Source organism: Callionymus lyra, chromosome 3 (genome assembly GCF_982586985.1).
Source record: "Callionymus lyra chromosome 3, fCalLyr1.hap1.1, whole genome shotgun sequence".
Taxonomy (NCBI): domain Eukaryota; kingdom Metazoa; phylum Chordata; class Actinopteri; order Syngnathiformes; family Callionymidae; genus Callionymus; species Callionymus lyra.
The window spans coordinates 5,551,585-5,559,561 of record NC_141820.1 but is presented as its reverse complement, the minus strand read 5'-3'; the positions used below and the strand labels follow the sequence as shown (position 1 = coordinate 5,559,561).

At 40.7% G+C, this 7,977-nt stretch overlaps 1 pseudogene; it reads left to right on the top strand.

Moving 5' to 3' along the window:
* Positions 1-6,122: 6,122 nt before the first annotated feature.
* Positions 6,123-7,181, top strand: LOC148083105 (uncharacterized; annotated as a pseudogene).
* Positions 7,182-7,977: the final 796 nt, after the last annotated feature.

The window sequence follows — 7,977 nt, the reverse complement described above, 5'->3', positions numbered from 1 at the left end:
CGTCAGTGAGGAGGTGTGTCTGTCAGAGACATCAGTACAACATAGTGTGTTGTTGACTCACACTTTTATAACATAGTTCAACAACAAATCATGTGCCACAAGGATAAAGACGTTTGACAAGTTCAGTCACAATCTTGATCTAGAAGAAGGAATGCAGTCTTGTTCACCTGTCGCTGCCACACCTGTCGCTGACACACCTGTCGCTGACACATCTGTCACAAACACAGCTTTATCTCTTCCATTTGTTTATTATACAGTTGTATCTAGTTTTGTCCTTTTCATCCAAACAATCCAAATGCTGCACATGTCCTCCAGGTGTCTTCAGCTTCGCACACTTGACAGAAGCTTCCATGACAGTGATGGACAAACACATCAGCACTTCTGAAGCATCATTGACATGTGATCTTTTCACCACAAACTCTTCGTTGTGTTTGTGGAATACTCTTGGCCACCGGGTGGTAGTATATAACCATTATACGTTGACTGAGTTGGTAGTCGGCCATCTTGTTCGTGTTTATGACGGTGGTTGGACGTTAATCCCGTAGTTGTAACGGCTCAGGAATAAGTGCTACTCAGGCCCCTTTCAAAGTTTGGGGAGCCAAGCTTAGGGGTCAATCACCGTATCGATCGACGAGCCTGTCGGACTGGGAGGCGGAGCCAACTCCCAAAGCCCAGTCCAGGGACCTCTGGTCTCTGGAGGAGTTCCTGGCCTGTGGTTTCTCGCACAATGACCTCCACTTGGAAGGTCCGATCATAACCTGGTCCACCTTCAGTCACAGTACACTCCTCAGGTGCAGAGACAGACTGTGACCACTAGGACAATCAGAAAGTGGACACCAGCTGTGGAGGACGCCATCAGAGACTGCTTTGACACCACAGACTGGGATGTGCTGCTGAAGTCTCAAGAGGACATCAAGGGTCAGACACACTGTATAACAGATTATAATAATTTCTGCTTGGACGTTGTCGCCCCTGCTAAGACTGTCCGCTGTTACCCTAATAATAAACCGTGGGTAACAAAGGAGGTCAAGGATGTCCTTAACAGAGAGAAGGTTTCAGGAGCAGGTACAGAGACTCCATGAGGTCAGCAAAGCAGGAGGTGAAGCGATGAGGGGGAAAGTACCAACCCTGTGGAAGACTTCCTGTATAGTTCCAGTCCCGAAAAAGATCCGGCTAAAATCTCCTCTGCATGTTCTACCAGTCTGTGGTGGCCAGTGTTTTGTGCTGAGGTGTGTTGTGTTGGGATCAGAAGTGTCAACAGGTTGGACAGGTTGATCAGGAGGGCTCTGTGGTTGAAGCTGGACTCATTCTACTACTCCTTTTACTATTTATACTACTTGTACATTTACTACTAATTCTACTTGTACTTTTGCTACTAATTATAGTACTGCTTCTACTACTAATTCTACTTGTACTTTTACTACTAATTATACTACTGCTTTTACTACTTATACTTACACTACTTTAACTAAAATAATAAATAAATAATATAATATTATTACACAAAATTAAATAAAGAGATGTTTGGAAATGTCTGTCAATGTTACAAGAACCACAAAGTGGTCCAAAATCACGTTAATAGGACGACAAAGAAAATATTAAGCATACCAAAAATTCAAAATAAAATAAATAATACCTGACCTGACCTACATTATAACTACAGTTAGACATTTCTCTAAAACTTCAATACCCCATACCACATCTGAGTTCAAGCCCAAACGAAACTATCATTTTTTTTTTTTTTTAGTTTTCCTCTATCATTTTTCAAATTTTAGTTAAAAAATATTTTCTTTTTACAATTACATTATTTTTCTTCTCCCCTTCGTGTGATTATTTTCTTCTCTGTCAACTCCTTCATCCCTCTTATTGTGTACTTTCTCAGTCGTTGTGATGCAAATATTGTTATTCTTTTTTGATTTGGTTCTGGACACACCCCTGCCATTGGCCCGGATGTAGAGAATTGACAAACATAATGTTCTGAACTCCATTCCCCCATGAATATGGTCTTTACCAAACGATAAAGCTTCCATCTATTTTATCCTTTTAGGTTAATGGTAGGAAAGGGGGTGATAAGGGTGACACCCATCAATCTGTGTATCAGTGGCTCTATTGCCAGGAACCCTATGGACACTCTGGGACGATCTTGGATGAGTTGGATGACATTCGACGCCGTACAACAACCTGGTCCTTGATGGACAAACATCGACGGTTTCCCCACAATGACCAAAGGGGGATTTTTATGTAACTAAGTTAGTAAGTAATATTTGTATCGCGCTTTCGCTTCCACTAAAACACCAAAGTAAATTATAATAATTATAATATTATCCATGTCATTTTAATAGTTTTCTTTGGACTAAAAGTGATGCTCCTGATAGTGATATTCCAGGTATATTCTTAAAATATTACATTGTAATATTTGTTATAACCAGAGTGCTGGTCGTTCTGATAAAATTCAACCCTATATTCACTAAACTACAATACTATAAATACTATCAATACAACGCAGTTCTCGCCTCATAAGAAGTTATTTCTAGAATTAACTTGGCAGTTTTCCAGTTAAAAACATGACACTCACAAAACAACATTGAGACAAAGTGAAGGTTCTATGAAGTCAGAGACTAAAAGAGAGGAAGTAAGTCAGTAGAGATACAGGTCTACCATCAGGGGAGAGCAGTCGAATATCAACCAGCGACACGTCTCCCTGAAGGTCAGAGGTCACAGAGAGCGAGAGGAGAAGACAACTTCACTACACAAACAGTCGATCAATGTCTTGTTTGAGAACAAGAATTGTGTATCGATCATGTCTGATCATTGAGCCATAACATTATGACCACCTGTTCAATGTTTCAGAAGCTTTTTTCCATTTCAACTTTTTTTAAATCATTTTACAGCAAACTATTGAAGAGTAAATGATGTAACCTGGTCAACAGTCTGAGTGACTCACGTCAACATGATTACGTTGAAATGATGTTTGTTTTAAGTTTCCAGGCGGAAATGTATTTCTATTCATTCACACACCTTTTTTTCTAAACTTTTTCTTAAAAAATTTCTGTTAAGTAAGATCTTTTGAAAAAAACTCATATATTAAAATATTACTATTTAACTTATTTATCTTAATAAATGCCGTGGCTAGATAGACTAAAAATAGATAGAATAAAAATTAGATAATGACGAGTGAATCTATTTTGTGAAAAAGTCTCAAATCTGCCACGTTTTTCAAACATCTCCTGCTCTGACGTACGCTCCAGTAGAAACACAATTCAAACTTTAAAATGTAGATAAAGTCCAAATGATCAAGTCTTTTGTAGCTTTCATGGTTCTTCTGGTCACGGGTCAAAGCACACAGTCCTCTCTCACCATTTCCTGGCGGGGAATTGTCTCGTTTTAATTGCTCCTGATGAACATGATCTTCACTGAGGACCAGCATTGGAATCGTTCCAGTCGTGCGACTTAATCTGTTCAGTTTATGGAATATTATTTGAAACAATTATTATTTTTAAATGTTCTTGATTCGAGCAAAAAATCATTGACATCTTAAAAATCTTCTGGACCTGGACGAGTCTTCGTGGGTCAGAACATGTTTCGATCGGCTAGAGTTCATGAATAAGACGAGCATCTACAGGAGGAGAGTTCAAGTATCTCACGGTCTTGTTCACGAGTGAGGGTAGAACGAAGCGTCAGGTTATCAGTTATGCAGATGGAAGGTTGTTCTGATCTTCACATCAAAACTAATCAATAAAAACAACATTTGAAATATTCAATATTGTTGATGTCATTGATCCACAGCTGCTTCTGGAGTTACTGAGTTTATTTGACGTTAGTTTTACATAAATAACAATTCAAATATTCTGACCTAATTACTAAAATTAACATTAAAAATAATGTTAATAATAATAAAAATGTTTTAACTCAACTCTTGCTCTAGTGTGACTCCGTCATGTCCTGGGTGTGTCCCGGGGCTTCCTCCGGGTCAGAGCCCGACTGTCCTCAGAATGATGCTACACAGAGTGTCTCCTGGATGACTGAGCTCTTCACTCCCCAAAACATGATTTCTTTTCTGAAAACTGACAGGTGTTGAATGACCGGTGAATGAAAAGCCTTCTAGCTCAGCTCTTTCTTTGTGACCAGATAGACTCGGTATCGTAGCAGGTGATTGGTTCTGGGTCAACTTGAGTAACATCAACATCATCATCTTTCTTTCAGGTTCTGTCCACGGTGCGAGCGCTGGTGAGCGACAGAGTTCTGGTGTCACTGTCGCAGCAGCGCCCCCTGCAGGAGGGATCAGAAGAGCAGAGACCTGGACTGTTAAGGGTTGTTTCCATGTTTGACACAACAAATGAACAACTCAACTTCAACCGTGTGAGTAGATAAGATCATGTTGATCATCATCGACCAACAATCAGTGAAAACTCTTGATGAAGCTTCATGAAGCCTCACTTTCTCGGTTCTTTCACTTCTTAATGTTCTAATAGTAATGTTTCCAGAGAGAAACATCTCACGGCTGAGAGCGCCATCTGGTGGAGCAACGAATTGATTCAAGTTTTGTTTCCGCACAGATCATCAAGGACCGAGTGTTTTCTCACGCGTCCAGGAACAAGTACATGTGGAACTTCCTGCCTGGAGGACTGCTGGTTCTTCCCGAATACTCCACACATCTGGCCCACTTCCCGTTCTACTACCTGGGCCTGGGTACACACACGCGTCCCCCCCAAAGATGTGTCAGGGTCAGTGGTAGAAATGCTGTTGTGTTGTTTCATAAATCCAGGGGTCACTCCGGGTCAGGAATTCACTGCCGTCATCCACGCCGTCTCCCCGCTGGTGTCTCAGTCTCAGCCAATCATGAAGCTGCTGCAGGTGGTCTCCAGGTCCAAGTCCTGCTCTCAGGTCAGTCAGTCAGTGTGCTGCAGGAAGTCAACTTTGAGTTGTGTATATATTTGGTGTGTGTGTTGTGTATCGTCAAGAGTGTATAATATTGACACATTGTCAAAAAACATGCAGATTTTTTAACTTTCCCAAATTTGTTTTTTTGTATATATATATATATATATATATATATATATATATATATATATACATTCTTGCATTTTTTTTCCATATACGTTTTTTCAATATTGTTGCATACAGAATATTCTTTTTAACCAAAAATTGTTAAAAAATGTACAAATGTTATTTAACTCTTGACAAAATAATAATAAAAAAAAACATTTTAAAACGTTATTAAATAATTAATGCAATCCTACCATGAATAGATCTGAAAGTAAGAACCAGAATTTTAAAATGGATCGTGAAACAAACTAATGCAGAGATTTAAGGATCGGAGAAATGTGAGTTCTTCTACGAGAGCGAATCACAATTCTGGCTGCAGAGTTTTGTATGAACTGCAGGCGAGAAGATCCTTCTTGTTCAGACACCAACATAAACTTGAAGAACGCCTTGAAACACGTCATTCGATCCCAGTTATGGTGGTGGTGTGGAGGTGGGGTCTTGAGAAACAGATTGGTGGAAGAATGGACAGGAAATTGTGCTTATGTAACAAGAGTACAAGAAACAACGACTTATGTGTTTTCGTATCATGATCACGAACGATCAAGGTGGCGTCATACCATATGCACAAGTCGCGTTACCTCTGAATGACATTTTGGAAAGATGTGAGCAGATCTATGCACAGAGGCCTGATCCTAATCAAATAGCAGCCTGCAGGCAGCATGAAGAAGAAAACATAGACGACTTCAAAGTCAGATTAAGGGATGTTTTTAACAAACATGGTGGGATTCCCGAAGATCATCCAGCTCTATGGGAATCACATTTCAAAAATCATTTGTTGAACCAAATGAGACCAGATCTGTCGAGATACATTAAGAAGCAAAATGTGACCTGGCAGAAGGCTGGGACAAACGATCACATTACATATGCCCGAAATTACGAAATGATAGAGAAAAAGCGAGAAAAACAAGTCACTAGTGACATGACACATGTAACAAACATTTACTACTAATATGATAATATGATCCTAATACACTGTCCGCAGAAAAAAGAAGACTCTTAAAAGAAGGTCGATGCTTTACTTGCGGAAAGACAGGACATCTTGCCAGAGATTGTATTGAGAAAAACAAGCGCAAAGATAAACCCAGACGAAAACACTACTCTGATGATTCGTCTGAGGATGAAGAATGACTAGGCCAACAACAGGTGGCAGCACCAAGGTCACAACCGAGTGCACCGCCATGTGAAACTGATGAATCAGAAGAAGAAATTAACCTCTCACACACAATGTTTGATGAAGAAATACCTGAAATTCAAGACCTTTTGTTAGGACATTTAACAGAGCCTGGTAAAAGGCCTGAAATGACACTCCTAGCAAACGGAGATCCAACAGTTTTTCTGGTAGACACCGGTGCTGATGTTTCAGTACTAGGTCGATGGGACCCAAAGAAAATTAAGCCAGGAAAAGGTATAGTCAAAATGAAATGAGCTCATGGAACGGTTGAACATTTGCCATCGTCACACACTTTGAACATTGTTGCACCAGAAAGACCACTGAGAGTAGCGCAGGCTGAACTAGTTTTGCATCCATCTTGTCCACATAACTTGTTAGGACGGGATGTTATCACACAACTAGAAATAAGACTACAAACAAACAACAAGGGGAGGGTGATCGCCTCAGTAGGTGACATACCGCCGATAACTGAAGCGCCCGTTATTGGTGGTCATTAGACCTCCCAGAGGCAGAAATGACAGGAGCAGCAGCTCAACTCTTGAGAGAAATTGCAGAAAAAGTTGAACCTGGAGGAGAGATCCAGGGAAAACAGGGCCTTCACGTAACCATAAGACATAAAGATGATCCAGGCCCTGATTTAGAGTATGACGAATTTTTCTTGCGACTAGAACCACAGGTAATAAACCTAGAACACTTATATTGTAAAAAGAAGTGTGGTTTTGCTACTGCAGTTGTGTCAGCTCAGGTAAAACAACTCCTTCCGCCAGGACAACACCCACATGTGTCCTTGGCAAAGAGCCATGAGCATGAGTGGAAAGACATTAATGATCTTGCGGGATCGCTGCCACACCTCAGTTGGACGCCAAATCCACAAAATCCGTTGTGGGAGGTGTCGCATACTGGGTGGCAACGAGTGCGATTAAATTGGACACTCAGAACTAACCCTCAAACTCATTTGAGCTGAGATGTACAGATCCTCTCCCTCTCACAAGACGAGGAAGAGGCTATGAGCAAGTTGCCAGATCAACTCTGTAGTCAAGGACCCACGGATGTAGGTCTCATGAAAAATACTCCACCTGTAATTATTAAAGGGAAGACTGAACATCGCCCTGTAATAAGACAATACCCGCTCAAACCAGATGCAGAAGAAGGAATTGAAAATGTTATCGCAGAATTACTGGTCTCAGGTGTTGGGATTTTATGTTCCGATGAACCGACCCCTCCCCAGCCTCGTACGTGGTGATGGAATGAAGGACAGACACATGGATGAGTTTAAGAAAAATGCTCGTTTAGTGAATTATGCAAAAGTCAGAGACAAACTTACGTGAACACGGGCGCTGGCAAGCAGAGAGATCTATCGCAGACGTCTAAGAATGCCAGAACGCAAAGATCAGACAAAATGGTGGATCTTTATAGTAGAATATTCAGGTTAACGCCTCTAGTCAAATGTGAATGTAGGATTGGTCAGTGACTCTAAACACTTGATTCTAAGATGGCCGGTCGCACGTGATCGTAGTGGAAACTTACTGAAGGTTGTTGACTTCTAGAAAGAGTTTGTTCCCAGCGACTTGTGTCCTTCAGTGTGAGTTCTCAAACAGGGGTCCAGACTTCCTGGAATCTGGAATTGTTTAATCTTTCTGTGTGTGCGAGGCTTTGTGAACTCGGCCTTGTGTTGCAGTCAGTGGATCTAATGCAAGAATAGGATTATTTAATATGAATTAAATATGAAAGATATCAGTTAATCAAGTGACTATTTGAAA